At 33.9% G+C, this 17,003-nt stretch overlaps 1 protein-coding gene across 1 annotated transcript in view; it reads right to left on the reverse strand.

Moving 5' to 3' along the window:
* Window positions 1-17,003, reverse strand: part of dpr4 (defective proboscis extension response 4) — a 123,112-nt gene that overhangs the window by 95,542 nt on the left and 10,567 nt on the right. The gene's annotated exons all lie outside the window — the stretch shown is intronic.

Genomic DNA, 17,003 nt, shown 5'->3' on the forward strand with positions numbered 1-17,003 from the left:
ATGAACTAATTTACACAACTTTATACTTTTCTAACAAGTTTGAAGTTTGGAAATTTCCCTATAAAAGTTTCGTTGTAGTTTTGTTCAGGTGGTGAATTTGAGTCGCCAAGTCCTGTTTGGATTCCGTCCAGCTTTCCCCAAGTTTAATTTGGTAACACTAGCCAATGTTGACATTTGAGTAAGAAACACTTGACCTGCTTGACCACTGACATTTTTCTTAGGCCTCTGTGTTCTGCTCCACATTATTTTTTACGAGTTGCTTGATTTATTTCGCACAGTAAAGTTCAGAGGATTTCTTTGTAATGCGACGATATTTCAATAATCGTTCTATGACGCTTTTTAAGCGTTTTTGAAAGAAGGCTGCACACGTCAGCGTAATGAAAGAATATGGGTACCGCGAAAGCGGGCGGAAATTAAAAAACTTTATTTATGTATTTTGATCCTAAAATTGTAAACTGGTAATTTTAACAAATGTTATCGCAGGTACATTCGCATTGTAGTTTTAAATGAACAAACATAGAAATTGTTTCAATGACAAAAGCCGGAGGACAAAGAATGTAATTAAAAATGATTACTTTTGGATACAAGAAAAGTTAATACTCTATTAATAACAGACATAATTAATACAGGCAAAGACGATGATGTAGTCGGTCCTTACATTTGAAACAGACTGCTTAGAAAGCGCACTAAGACCTTAAGCCAATTTGCAAGATTAGCACGTAAATGGGAACAGAAACACTGACAGTGGGATACACCTGCACCCCACACAACCACTGAAGGGTTAATTAGTGTCCTAAATAATCATAACTAGCACTTGGAGATAATTACTACATAAATATATCAAAAGAACGGAGATTACAAAATTCCCTCTGCAATTCCAAAAATCGAAACAAATTAAACAAAATTATTCAATGCAAATAAAATTCTCTGTTTTTAATTTTTATTAAAATGCTTTGGTTGAAAATAAATTGTTTTATTTTACAAAATGTGGTCAATCAATATCAGAATTAAATCAAATAAAATGGTTCCACCCAAATCGATAGAAAAGTAGTAATATGTCTTTCAATTTTGTGACGCTTCAGATCACTCTTGACACCCAAAATACAAAACAACTAAAACCGGTTTTTGTCGTAAGATGCTTAAGTGTAAAAGCTCGTCTTTTCTGACATGAACTTAGTAATAAAGTAGTTTAACTTCGAAGGTTGTATAATGTACCTTTAAACAATTTCGACACACGAAAGATGAAAGAGACGGGAGCTGATATTCTAATTTGATTGCAACGGATTTTTCAACACAGTGTCACCATTGTAAAAACTAACTCAAGAAATTAGTTTGATGTTTTTATTAATGCGATTCCACTGACTGTAGTTGTCTCATTTTGATACATATAATCATAACCCGTTAGACAAGAATGCAGCTTCAACTTAATGTAGATAAGTACTTCCCGAAAATTTCCGGTAGCGACGTCTGTCCAAAGTATAATATTCACCGCGCAATCACTTGAACCACTTGAAAATCATGCATAAATGCATTTCGCTTTTGATACCCGCAACAGTGAGCTTCGAGTTAATAACAGAAAATTGCAGAAATGCTGATGTTTTCATTGAGGCACTGTAGTGGCTTTCTGTATGCAAGAATAAAATCAAAATTCAATTATCACCGTTTGTAGAAGTTTTCAAGTTTGTTGATTGTTTCAATTTTGAATTGTCACCAAGTCTAGTGTAGAAGTTGGGTAGATTGTCTACAATGGAATGTTAATAATGACATTCGGAAGTGGTTTAATTACTGCAAAGGTGTTCAGTTGTTAAGAACACAAGCCGACATTAAATTACAACCGAGTTGAATACCTCAATACAAAAGTTACGATTGGCTAGGAATTCAAGACGAATTATGACTATCGATGCAAACTTGTTTGATTATTACAATATCGAGAATAGAGAGAAGTAAGCAGGAGAACAGCAGAATATTTCCAAATGAATGCAGAGCAGAAAACAGCAAACCGTATTGATAGAGTTTTAGAGCAATTTTTGCTGCATTGTTGTTAAATCAAAACATTTATTTTTCTGTATAAAACTCTGCTTTTTATGTGGCGATTTTTGAGTGGTCAAAATTGCAGTAGTTTGATCGATAATTTTCACGGGTTGTAAAAATGGGAACTAAATTATATGGTTTTCAATGTTTAGTGGGTTTTCAGTGACCTACATTTTTAGGGCAACGAAATTTTCTCCACGTGGATGCGCCAGTGGTTTTATGATTGTGTATAAACATCGCGATTTTAAAGGTTACACTTGGCGTGGTGCTGTGTAGGCAGTATATTTATTTAAGAGTGGATCTCTATCGAATTTGATAAAGAGCCGCGCGTAATTATATGTGTAGAGTAAACATATCAAATAACGCGTCTCGTAATATGTTGCGGTTATTGTGGAGGTTAACCCTTCAGGCTAAAGGGTCGAGCAAACTTGAGTCACATATGAGTCGAAGTTCTTCCGATTTTGCGATCGCTCTTGCAGTGCTTGTTTAAGATAGCGCTCCTCCGGAGAAGATCCTATCTAAATGCCGCCCGTCTCCAGGGTATCGTAAGCGGATTGGCAGCCATTGGTCGACGTTACTCCTATTTACCCCACGGTCAGCTCAGTCAACCCCCGGTCAGGTTGGCCTACATTAAGGACCGTTCTTTTATTGCCTTAGTGGCTATTACGCCCGAGATATGTATTTTTATACGATGTCTTAAAGCAGCCGCCCCCGTTTAACAAACCCCATACACCAAACCGCCCCGCGCTACTCCAAATCCACTCATTTTCACCTCATATCGTCCACCACCTTCATCCTTAGAAATCGCCAAGATAAATTATGACTCATCTCTGAGACTTTAAAATTTTATGTGCCAGAGCGTGTGAAGATAATCTCGTTTCTGTCATCTATTTACCAGGTGCTTCGAAATTAAATTGTAAAAGGAATTATTTGGACGGAAATGTCTAAAAATCAATTCCAATTCTCAACCATCCTCTCGGGTTATGGTCCCTTAAGGGGCACTCCCAAATATCTCCGAAACTAGCCAACACAAAAAGGTGAAATTTGGTGTCCAGTTTTTATATAGGAATTGGAACGTCAAGTTAGAAACAATCCTCGCACTTCCCTGCTCTTCCTAGTTTCTCTTTGATCAGTCTCTTCGCAAAACTGATACTAAAATAACACATTACTGAAAATCGTAAACTTTATTATCAAAATCAGAGGTCGCGACTCCAACTAGCCACTTTTTAAAACTTTTTTATGACTTTCCCCTGACATACGTATATCTCGCATTTAGATTTCATATGTTACGGCGAAAATTATATTACCTCCACTCCTATTCTGCAAACACTTTTATCGTGTTTGACAAAGTTAGATTCCACGTAATTTAAATTTTCTGGACGCGATTAAACACAAAATCTTTGATATGGAGTTTCTATTTGAAAATTCTTTTTTACACGGAATATTTATTAATTATTTATAAAAAAAGCTGGTGCATCCACCATTTTTTCTGAGTAAAACTCGTATTTGTGTTTAAAGTTCTAACGAAGAGTATTTTCCTTTCTTATTCACTTTTGTCATATTAAAATCCAACCCCTAATCTTACGTTTATGCTGAATGAAATATAAGTGTGTTATTACAAAATTATTTTCTTTACTAATGTCAGAGAAGCTTTACAGGTCTCGTTAAAACTCAACAATTTTAATGATTTTGTTATACCGGAAGCACGAAATGATAAAAGTAACTTGAAAACAAGCATGAATATTTAAGCAAGAAAAAACAACAGAGGCACAATAAATGAACCAATGTGTATTTTTGTGAATGAATATAAAAAGAACGTCGACGGAAATCCCAAGGACTGGAAAAATAAACTGAATTAAATTAAGAATTTGTAATCACGTTAAAAACTCCCAATTCATCACGTTCCGAAATTTAGATTTAATTAAACTACATCGCATTGTCTTTCAAATGGATTTTTATTGTTTGACTTGGCTACTTTGTCACCGGAGTAATTTTAAAGTGTCAAAAGTCCAATGCTAATTACAATTATTTTGCAAATACTGCAGTCGTCAATTAAACGTGCTGAAATGGATGCATAATACAAATTTTCATATTATTGATTATTGAAACACGTCCGAATAGAAACATGAATATTGAAACTTCTGTACTTAAGTGTAATCCGCAATTGAATAAATTACCCGAAAACCGTTCACTCATTCGTATCAGTTTTGATCAAACCGAGTGTTTTTTTTAGATACGTTAATATTTTTTCAATCAATTATTTACCGTTTGATTTTTATTCGTTTGTATTGAAGAAATTTATGAATATCTGAAATTATTTATTACTTGAGAAGTAAATTAGTAATAAATTTTGTTTTGACGGAGGGTTAAACAAAGGATTTATTGATCTAGTGGGTAACCACACTGATTAATAAACGAAAAGGAAATAAATAATGATTCAAGTGTGGTGAAAAACTGTGTTCTCTGAACATTAAGTGCAAACACGATACGTTGAGATATTAGAAATTGCAATGGTGCTCGTACTTCATATTTTTTCGTCAAGTTGACGTGGTGAAACCTAATGTTGTTTTCTACCTTTAGCATATAAATAATTTCAGTTTACTAAAATCGATAAAAATATCATTCAATCATTTGTCATAAAAGATTGATTCTAATTGAACGCTAATTAATTTCCTACACTAGGGTACAAAGGAAATCGCTTTTCGATCAAATAAAGTAACCGATATATTTATGTTTGAAACTTTCGACGTAATAGCAAAGGCGTGAGCGTAATATTTTAAGATGAATTATCCTGAAAGGGTGTGACCACGTAACTGCCGGACGCTCGGGAGATTTAAACTTAACTTTTAACCCTTTTCCTACCTTTGCTAAGTAAAATCTGGCATTAACGCGCTTACTAATTCAAGGACATTAAATATGTACTTCCCTGATTAAAGATTTATTAGAACCGGTGACAATTTTTGGACAAAGCAAATATTTGGAAAAACTTTGTTGAGAATGCAGCCACGTTCAGATTTATTCATCCGTTTTTCTCATACTAATTCCAAGATTTGTAAATGACAAAATCTTATTCTCCGGATTGGGTTATGTTCCCAGTCGAATAATCTCATCGATTAAAGTGTCGCCCTATGAGTTTAGAGTAGGGAGCATAAATTTGCATTGAAAGAGATCAGCTTCACATGTTGCACAACACCCCCACAGGAGTTAATATCGTAACCCCAATCCATCCTCTTCAAAATAGAATTTTTACCCTTCGAGTGGCGCAAAACAAACGTATTTCTGTTCATCCCGACAAATGACAAACTTACAGGATTCAATTACAATGCTTTAACACATGAAATGTTCAGTGACGTAGAAAATCGTTAGTAAAGGGATGCTATGAAACTACACCAACACTAAACAAGTGCCTTGAGCATACTAAGTTGCGAAATAGCAATTCCTGGCTAATATACAGTTTTATTTATTAAACCACCACATTCACCATTGTTAGTGCTAATTATTTTTTTAAATCTCCCAGATTTTTCAGAAACAAGTTCAAATTTTAATAAACACATGTACATTTATGAAATTTATGTCTATACAGAATGTGTCACTAAAAAAGCATTCTAGACAGTTTAATTACATCATTTATTAAAGATTGTAAATAATCTAATGTGTTTTGTCAGTTTGAAATGCTAATCCGTAATCGATAAATTCACTACCCATTGCCTTTAAATAACTACTTGCTAAATTATAAAATCGTTAAAGTTCTAATAATTTAAATCTTCAGGTGCATGTTTAGCTTTTACTTTTGTTTAACATAATCGTTTATGAACGAGGAGAAATATTCATTTAAACTGGAATTATATCAATAAAATATGTATCAAACATAAATTTACAATGTAGAATTCCTGGGATAATATTAAATACTTATTTAGAATTTAATTTTGATACATATTTTAGTTTATTTAATTTGCACTCAAAATTAATCATATGGATTAGAACGAGGCGCATCCACCATTTTTGTACAAAATGAATTAATTTGCGCCGATTCTATTTAGTGTTATCTTTTTGTTAACTTTGTCTGAAGACAAGCAATACAAAGTCTAACTTATTTTTTATTACATCTCATTTTTAATTGCGCCGTTTCTTTGCGAATACTGTAATAATAAAACGAAAACTCCCTCTTTTAAATCTTCTGTCACCGTCGAGGGAAAATACCGACAGATTGTCATTTCGTCGTTTGTAATCTACTTTGTATTTTATTGCGTCTGCTGTCCAGTTTTAGATTACCAAACAAATTAAATTCGCTCATTTTATAGACTAGCAACTATTTTATCAAATAAATTCAGTTTCATTAGAAAATTCTGAAGTTATGCGAGATGAAATTTTGTGCAGTGTCGCAAAGATGTGAGCCATAAAAAGACAATGAAGTAAGCAGTCGTAGATCAATGAATTTTATTGAAGTAAACAGGAAAAATGTGTTGACATAAAATGTAGGATTTAAGAGATCGCAAAAAAGCTCTCATTATAAATTTCAATGGGCTAAGTATGTGACTTAGGAGCGATTTTCCTCATCACTGGGTATTTGTATTTTTATCTCTGGTACGAAAGCATAACTCCCACATGCTCTCGAAAAAGGAAATTTCTAGTAAGTGTTTAATTAAGTTGCTACACTGCCGGGGCAAATATTGTTTGAAAAATTATTCAAGTGTAGACATCGGGAGAATTCCAAAGTTCGAGATGTGCGAATATCTCAGTCCCTTTTGTCGGTGACACATTGTCGCTTAATTATTTCTGTCAGAGTCATTTGCAAGCCAACAAGCGGGTCACGGGATAGAAGCCAGTACTTCGAAGTAAAAATTTAATTAACAATTTGGTTATCCTAAAGCTTGCATGCTTGTTCCATATTAGAAGTTTGTAGAGGATAGAAACTGTTGACGAAAGAGAAGTTAGAGAACCCTCATCAATATTTCCTATCGTTGCTACATCATCTCTAGAAGACGCAAGTTTGAGACATCGTCCTTATGCAAATACTTCATTGATTATGCCATATACGTATCATCACTTGACCACTGAATTTGCTTGGGTTCCCTCTTCGAATTAAGTTTACTTTAAACCCAGATCACACCTAAGGCGTCTGCTTAAATCGTTACCAAGACATGACTCTCTTTATGGCAAACAAAGACGACGAACTTTTTCACATGGAAATTACAGAATCTCTTAAACGAATTTGCTGCGGTTATTTCCTAACTTACAGCATTAATAAACGTGACAAACATAAATGCAACATTTCCGCGATGATTTGATTAAATATTGTGCAGCTTGTTTACTTCCTCCAATTTATCGTTTGCTGAGCTACGATTACATCAGTTTTAATAATATTAGCTGAATGGCATTCATTTTGTTAAACTAAGAAAACTCTGTGCCATTTCCAATCTGTGTGTTTTATTTTTTATTTTACCAGTTCATCTAAAATTTAATTGAACTACGGCTGTGTTTGCTGAATATCGCTTGCACTGGCCGCATATTGTACATTCGCTAAAAACAAAAAATTCTCTCATCAGTGCATAAAGTAAAATGAGATACGCAGAATGAGTTACGGCCGATATAGTGTGTTCATTATTTATAACGAGGTATCGAGAGACGGTCGAATATTTTCGAGGAATTTTCTTACATGAAGAGCCATGTTTACTCAACTTGCGGTGTGCTTTGCTGATGTACATTACATAGTATTTATAGTGCCATCTTGTATATCAAAAGTCAAAATAACCAATTTCAATTGTTCCGTTGTCGAAAATCAAAAATTTGGCGTAAAAGAGATAAGCAAACAGTGCTGGGTGTCTTTTCGCTTTTCTGCTGAAACTGTGATTTCTTATGAGAATAGTCTTATTCTTTATGCAGAGATGCCCTCGGGTATATTAAGGCCATTTTATTCGTAGTACAATAGCATTGGCTTTTGGGTTGCGCGTCTTTTGGTGAGTGCTTGAGAGTGGGTAATGCAAAATTTTTTCGGTGTTAGAATCATAAATGCGATTAGTTGTGATTATTATTGAAGAAGTGGTGTGCGTGCGCGCCCGTATCAGGTGTTGTTGTCAGTAGATAAATAAGGCGGTGTTAAAGGTCGTCTGCAAGCAATCAACGATAAAACGACACTATTCGATAGCGACCACGGTTGGAGATTGGAAAGAGCGAGCACACAGCATAATCTGGTTGACAGGCTGATGAGGGTCTCGGTACGATCTTGTCTTTCTCCATTGTCTCGGATATGTATCCCTGGATTTTGGAGAGATTTTGAATTATGTGATGTAGGATGACCTTTTCCCCATTCACTACTTCCAAAGACATTCAAATGTGGTGTAAAGACATGTCAGTCGTGTTTACGGTCAGATTCTATATGATTACAACACAACGTCTTTTTTCCATTCATCGCGAAGAAAACATTTTCCAGTTGGAAAGTTAATTCTTCCACGTCACGTGTATAGCATCAAAGCCGAAAAAACATAAAAAATGTCTAGCGGCTAGGCTAGCATTGCCCTTCAATGCTTAAGGGTGACTAACGTAAAAATATTAGATTTCGCGATGGTTTGAGCGCTAAGGGACTTTGCACGACTACCCCTTCGCTTAATTTACTGCTGTAATCTTGGACCAAAAACTTTTGCACGTGAAATATGGTCATTTGAAATCGTTTAGGGTTTCATCGTTTCTAACACACACACACACATTTAATATGTTATTACGTTTCTAATCGCGACTCACTTATCAAATACTCGCATCACAACGCTAAACAAAGACTCTATTTTAGACTCATTGTTATGCTAAAATTGCTCCTAGAAGATTATCGGACGCCATTCGTGCAGCTAAAATGCTGTCTCTAACATCACCGAAGTAATTATTTTTACATTTATATATCGTTTCTCAACCAACATGCTCCAAATTATATTGTCAGGATTAAAATCCACTCTCGAAAATTGCCGCCGCTATCAGCAAACCTCCAACGTTCCAACGAATTTACAAAACCAACTAAATCAAAATCCTTTGCTATCTAACATCACAGAAATCAAATGAGATTTTTACCGAACCAAATTAAAAATACTGCCAACGCAAATTGAAGAAATTGTTAACCAATCCGCACATGTGGGGTCAAACATGTGCTTTTTTTGTGTTCATTCATTCGCCACTCACCACGATATTAATTTTTATACAATTGTTCCACCCCTAAACTATCATGTAAAAGTAGTAATTTAATTTGAGTAAGTTTTCTTGAGACATAAATGTCAAGTTAAATGTCGGGAGATTAAGCACGAGAAACTGAAATATTAACCGAGCGATTGATTTCTAGTTGAAATCCATTTTATGAGCCATAATGTAAAGTATGTTGTCCCAATGACTTAATTATTCAAAAAACATTGTAAGTTTTATACGATAATATCCGAAGAATTTCATTAGCGAGCGTTGCAATTTATAGAATGCGCTTTTTAGCAGTTTTTTTCTCAAATTGTGACAAGCGATCGTTTCGTGACTGGATATGGCGGTCATTTTTTGTTTTTATTGTTCTTGTGAGGCGTAGGTGGCCCAACGCGCACACTTGAGTCGTTGGTGTTTGATTTGTCTGCGACAGTCTTATCACGTTTTAGTATGTGTTCTGTGGAGAAAATGGGGTAAAATTTGGAAGAGAAACTTAAGTGGAAATAATTCGAAATCGTTATTTAAGCTTTATAATCGGTTCCACAAAAGCGAACAAAAATGTAAAAATGTTGGTCCGGAAGGGAGAAGAAGCCATTAAATGTAGATGATTTTTTATATTCGTCCTCTCTATTACTGTAGGATAATTTAAAATTAAAATCCAAACTGAGCTTTCGCATATTTTTAATATCTTATGAAACTTTGTTGAATAGGTGCTGTACAGAGCCGGATTTGGGGTGGAAAGGAAATTTGATAGCTTTACTTTTCATAATGTAACAAAGTGGTGCAGTCAATATGTGTTTAAAATCAATGCAAACCTACCCGGCTGTGTCTACTCAATATCACAACCGCTTGCAAAGTGAGCTTTTATTGAAATGACAAGCTTAAAACAAAAGGAAAATTTTCAACTTCACTAATTGACCCGTGTACATGTTCTAAATTAAAGTTGTGTAGTTTTACTAACAATAGTCATATTGAATTCGAACTTGTGTGATGAAACAAAGAAAATGGTTTCCCGCATCGCAGGTAAATGTGATTTTATTTTTAATACATTGAAAATCTGCTGCAAGAAAATAAGACAGTATGTGATTAAAATCGATGCAAGCTTTCCTGCTGTGACTTCTCAATATCACTTCCGTTAGCAAACAGAGCTTTCAAACATGTTGTGGCTATAAAATGACAACCTTGACTTTTGCAACAGTTTGCAAGACAGAACAGAGCTTTGAATACAATTCATGTAATAAAATTTCATTGGCACAAAGTAGAAATTTCGTTTGTGAATTTTATGAGCATCAGCGTCACGTTTTAAGGTGTTACCACAAGATATATAGCTACGAGAGACAAAGAAAGTCCACTGGGCACTTGTAATGATTAGTTACACGATGTTCGCTATAAAAAAGAAAAAATTGCCGAAAACAAAGTGTAGTATCGATCGGTAAGGTAGCCATTTTAGAAAATTTCGCGGACAAAATCTCCAAGCTTACGAGGCAGTAAAAATTCACGGTTTTGTTAAAAGTCAATTTAGGCAACCGCTACAAATCGATTTGTTTACAAGATTGGGTAATAGCGTCGCAGTTTCTTCACTAAATTGAATTCGTTATTACTCTCACTTAACTGAATCAGAACGTTTCAATATTATTAATTGGATAATTACGAACGAAACTCAGCCTAGCCCCGAAATCATGTAACTATTCCATCAATCGCATTGTGATTAAACGTTACTTCTCCAATCCCGGATCTGTATCCGATTTCATCATTGTTCAATTGTTCATCAGAGAAACGGAGTCAAATTAAACTTTGCAATACCTAAATAAATGTTACCCTAAGAACTTCCTCTCAAAAGAACTTTTCACCCCTCACTTCCTGTGCTTAAAAGTACGAACCTTAGCGAGCCCTGTAAATAATATTAATATGACAGTCTTACGAAACAAAACAATTGTTTCTTTATATTAATAATATAAAGATTAAACTCCTAGAAATTATGAATATGCAGATCCCCTTTTCCAAATAAATTTCCACTTTTTCAGCGACGTGAGGGACTAACAAACCAGGATAGATAGCGCGCCGTAACTTTTTTATAGCACACACTAGACTTAAACTGCTAAATAGTAGCCCTGAATCTCATTTTTGCAACAATTTTATTTTCTGTCTTACCCTTTAGCATTTTATTGCAACAGAGAGAAAATTAAAACAGAGACAAAAAATCCTTTCATATGTAATACGTATAAATAAACCACAACAACACCAGAACACCGCAATACTGTCATCAATCAATTGCCGCTCTGATGACGACAGCAATGCTGTGGACATAAAAAATGTTGTTTTCAGAGTTACTTTGCTTAACACAAGAAATCTATTTAGGATTACAATTTTACTGCCACGGTAATGTTTTTCTTGGGTTACCGCCTTTTAACGATTAGCAATTACGCGGTTAAATGAAAATTTCTGCGTTCATAATAACGGCTTGGTTTAGGGGTATTTGCTGAACGAACCAATTTCTAAATTTAGATGTCTCCTCTAGAAATATAAAAATACCACGACGCGAATTGATTTCTAATTTTTATAATCATTTTTATTATTACAGGTGGACGTTTAACCAATGATGCCCATTTTGGTGAGTGGCTGCACATATTTCTTCTTGCGTTTGCAGAAAATTGCACATAGTGTTCAAATTTGGTTAAATACCATTGGATTTCCATAATCTCTATATTTAATAGAATGTCTCACAACTTTTTTATTCAAACATTCATGTTTTATGCCTTTAATTCAAAATTTGAATCAGGAGGTGATTTTGCTTCAGAAATGACTTTCCACTGCTCCGGTTCAAAATTTGTTGATTAGTTTAATTATAACACTAGATATGGAGTAGTTTGAACTTAAAAAAGATAAAAACGTCACTACATTCATTATCAAACAACCGGCATTTGCCAATAATGCATGCTCAAAACACGTGCTGCTCTATTTTTTGGCAGAGCGTTCCCAAGTTCAAGTTTAAAGCAACTTTTTTTCTCTCCCTATCATGGAAACGATGAAACTGATTATAAAATGCCTCGAGTAAAACTTTATCTTACAATTATCCCTACCACAAATCGAATCAATAGACTAGAAGAGTGAAACAATAAACACGCCTACCATATCAATCTATTTATTCCTTCATTCATCCAAAGAGTGTAATACTTTTAGGTCGCCAATTCAACTTCGACAAATAAAATTGAGGCGTTTAATTTTAGGCGACAAAATTTATAATTTAGTACTTATAAGTTCCGTAGTGAAGCTGTACACGGTCTGGGAACAGTGATTTAGCAAAGTTGTGCTTTATAATATCCGGGTATTAAATATCCACTCGCTGTGTTTGATTAGTCCTGTTTCTGGAAAGGAAATCAATTTATTAAAAATGTATTCGGTAAAGATACTGCCGACATAATAAATTTCTGTTGAACATTTGATTTAAAATTAATGAATGCGTTAATAATTTATGTTAAGAGCAAGTGAAGTCTGACTCGCTCTATTAATAGAATTTGTTTATTGCGCTTCACATTAATTATCAATTTTAGAAGCATAGACTGACGCTTATTCGTCGAAGTAAGCAATTAGCATGTTGTCTGTTGCGGCAACCAGTAAAGCGGTTAATTTGAATAGGATGTGAATACACGAGTAAAATCCCAATGTTGGTTTTATGATTAGTGTAGTTTATTATATTGTTGTGCTCTTTCACCACTTGAACATCTTCGTCGGTTCTTATTTCGGGATATTGAAACAGCAAGAATTTTAGTTATAATAAAAGTGCAAAGTTGGAGATTACCAAGTGTACTTCCAGCACTTCCGCACAACATATATCAGCGGTTTTCCTTTTCTATTTTTCGCGCGGCTTTATAAAATATTATATTTAAATGTCGCTTTACTTAAACGCCATATTTCAGGAGTAAGAAGACATTTGAAAATGGATCTTAGATTAACTTGAATATATGTTTCTGTCATATTGAATTATTTATATGGCCCTAGAAAAATCTTATAAGGCATAATTTAATTCCTGTTTTTGTAACATTAATATCGCGGCAAACGCAAACATATTTTGTTTTTGACACAGGAAAATGCTGAAAAGAGTTTTTTTTAGGACAAAACATTCTTTGATTGGCTACAGCTGTGTTGCTTTCATCTTTTATACATAATCCATGTATATTTTCTCTTTGAAATTAGAGCTAAACCTAAGTAATAAGTTTTTGCGTTGGGCAGAGAAGCTGACATAAAATATTTAGTCGATAAAGTGGACATTACTATATTTCTGAAAAAGGCGTAATGCGAAAAACTTTAAGTTGAATAAATTTAAAAATGAACTCTACCATAGAAGTCTCAATTCTCGTGTTTGCAGCATGATAAATTATTTAGATAGAAAATCGTATAAGCCTTTAAAAATATATTTTTCATAAATAATTTATTACCGTGGAATTTCCGAGACACATCGTTTTACTTAAATTGAAATTTATATTCTCTTTGCATTAATTTTATTTGCATATATTTTCACAAAATAATTTACTTAAAATATGTTCCCATCTTATGGCTCCCACCTTCGTGATATTTTCTCTTCACACTTTAATATTCCCTGACACGTAAAATAACATTTAAAAGCTTTTATATCTAACGTAATCCTTATAAACAGTATTGAATAGTTACGAATAGAAATTCTCCCTTTTAAAACTACATTATCTAGCTTGTCGAGAGACGCTTTCATTTTAAATTCAGAGCACTTGCTATTAAGTTCAGAGAAAAATATCAGTTCTTAACATTTGAGAGATATTAACACCTGTTACTTTAATCCCCAGCTTACTAGTTTCACACTTTTTATTTTATATTCACCACATTTAAACTGACTAGTTAAATCTCAATTGCAGCTCGTTCGTCCTTTCTAAAATAAACTACAACTCAAAACCTGATTTAAGCAAAATTATAAATGGCCAGAGTTTGAATTTTTTGAACGTAAGATTTTGCTTTCGTTTTCTCTTTTTAATAAAATCCGAAATGACGCGGTATAAATATTGGAAACAATGACCACAATGGCGCTGTTCGTCGCAGCTCCGTTCATTAAACTAATTTATTGAGGTAAACGTGACTGATATTAGGATGTAACAAGAACAGCTGACAAAAGTTTCTAATTTAAGAAAGCTTTTTATGTGTAAATTACGAATCGGTACATTAACGAGTACAGCATAGAACTCACAATTGAAGTGGCTGTAATTAAAAGTGTCAGTCAGATACGAAATTGGCAAAATTTGTATTCATTTATTCCACCTAGAATGAATTATTGATTCGAAACACACGTGAAACGTTCATTTGCGGTCACCTTAGATGATTACAGGGTCAAGATATTCCTTAGGATATCGACTGATTAAGCTTTGTTAATGATTTTCTGCTTTTATCTAGAAAAACTGGCATGAATACTAAATTAATCTTGTCAGTAACTGACGGTAAAATCTGACTGAAATTTGTCATAGAACAGGACCGAAACGACGGAAAAACAGAATCCACAGGGACGAAAATAAAGGATTATGCAACATTATTATTCCTAATGTTTACCGAAAACTGGCCAAACTCCACTGAATTTGGTTTTTCAATCACATTTTCTCCAAGACTTTATTTGTCTTATTTATTTGATTTTGCTAAACTCAAATAACGGGAACTGGAGCCAAATCTTGGATATTAGTCACATTTTCAAGTTGATACGCGTAAAAATGTTTACACTAAATCAGGTCGTGTGTTGCATTTACCCAACCTCTGACCCAACTTTTGCATTAAATAAATAAAAAGATTTCTTCTTGGGAAAATACAATTCGCTTTTACTCAGCTCGCACATGAGGTAAACACAAATTGAAGATAATATACAACAATGGTCTAACCCTTGAGGACAGGATTGTATTATTCTGATCAACTAACTATTAATGTGGTACACAAAATTATCCACAAAAAGAGGTAATTAAAACAATAATGGAAGCATTTTCCCGGACAAAACAGGGATCATTGATTTTTTATTGATGAACGAGTGGTTTTTCATGTCGTTAGAAAAAACGATCTTAATAATTGTTGAGGCAATAAATACACAATCCATTTAGAACGTTTCAGCATTTTGTCTGCACGACATTAAACCTGTCAGTGATGTCAGAGACGGCTTAAAAACGTATTATTAATTACGAAATTCCATTGTGAAAAGTTAAATAAATTTATTTGTAGAGTAGAGACTTGGGAAAGGTTTGAAATCAAGAAATTTTCTAGTTACATTTCTCGTCATAATTAATGAAACTCTGACTTTATTGTTTTTAAAGTCACGCATCTTTGAAATTTAAGTTAGTTCTTGAATTAGCAGAAATACTGTCAGAAACAGCTAAATAGCAAAGAAGCTAAATTAACCCTAATTTTAATTAATCAAAGTTGTAGAGATTAAAACTTGCGAACAAATTCATCAATTACATTCATACACAATAAATCTTAATGTAAAGTTTTTGTTTGAAATAAATTCGCTTGTTTCCTGCGTCCATTAAAAATAATATTTTTGAATGATTATCCTTGGCTTGAAACGTAAAAGCAACATTTGCACATTTTTAATCATGACATGAAACGAAAAATTTACTTAAATTGGCTTCCGGTAATGTAAAATTAATTATGGTGGATAAAATGTAACTTTAAATCTTTTATAAGTAAACTTTATGTTTTGCGTACCTACAAACTTCACTTATTTACAATGTGTCCAATCTAATTAAGTAGTAGCTCAACTAAGTTACCAACAACGCGAAGCTATAAAACTTACGTAGACTTTGGAAAAACCTTTTGATGAGTAAACATTTTAACTCGGATCCGATAAAACAATCTTGTTTATTGTTGTTCCTGTTATATTATTCTCGTCTTGGCTGAAAATTGCACGCTAAATAAGAGATGATAAAATTGATTTGGTTGGCGTAATAAAATTCACTGAATCAGAAATGTGTAAAAGTCGATTTAAACTCTCAATTGAGGTAGTTTAATGGGAATTTTTGCACTGTGAAATCCCCTCCTATTGGATCCAAACTTATTGTGCGCAATTTTGTACCAGTAGAATCTTAAAATGTATCCATCATTCAAATGGTACCCGGCGCATCCACCATTTTGGAGGAACTTGTTTCGGCGTTTTTGTGGGAGAGGTGATTTTCTTTGCGTGAAAGAGGTCGTGAGTTAATAGAATGTATGAAGTATACGGGACGCTGGTTGAATAAAAAGTGTATTGTTTGGGTTAAATTGGTGCATGTGGTGTGTAGATTGATGCGTGGTAATCTGGTGGGCCAATGTATGTGTTAGAACGAGCAATGTCGCTCTTTGATATTATCCTATATTGAATGTTCTTGCCCGTCGAGCTTAAAGTGGTTTTTGTTCAGAAACGTACTTCTACTGATGGACTAATGGATGTAAATTCAAATTTTATGTCCACTCATGAATATTTCTATTGAATACCTCGGGTGGACGGTCCTCTTTTTATCACCATATCTCATTTGCCTGCCGAATGAATTATTTGACAATACTCATAAGAGCTTTATGTCGCATAAAACTTTAATCGGTGCATTCGATGGAATTTAATTTATTTATAGAGAAACGTTATATTCAAATGTTTGGACATTTGGATTTCAGTTTAGAAATGGAAAGAATTTCAAAGTGTCGATAAGAGGTTATGCAGGTAAGCGTCATTCGTAGTGTTATGGCCGGTCTATGCTAAGCGTTCGAAGGCTTACTTGGAATCCCCATAACATTCTGAACGCGGGCTTATAAGCATCGCATCAGAAACCAACCCT

This window comes from Gnatocerus cornutus, chromosome 10 (assembly GCF_029298725.1).
Source record: "Gnatocerus cornutus isolate USDA-ARS CGAHR chromosome 10, icGnaCorn1.1, whole genome shotgun sequence".
Classification (NCBI taxonomy): domain Eukaryota; kingdom Metazoa; phylum Arthropoda; class Insecta; order Coleoptera; family Tenebrionidae; genus Gnatocerus; species Gnatocerus cornutus.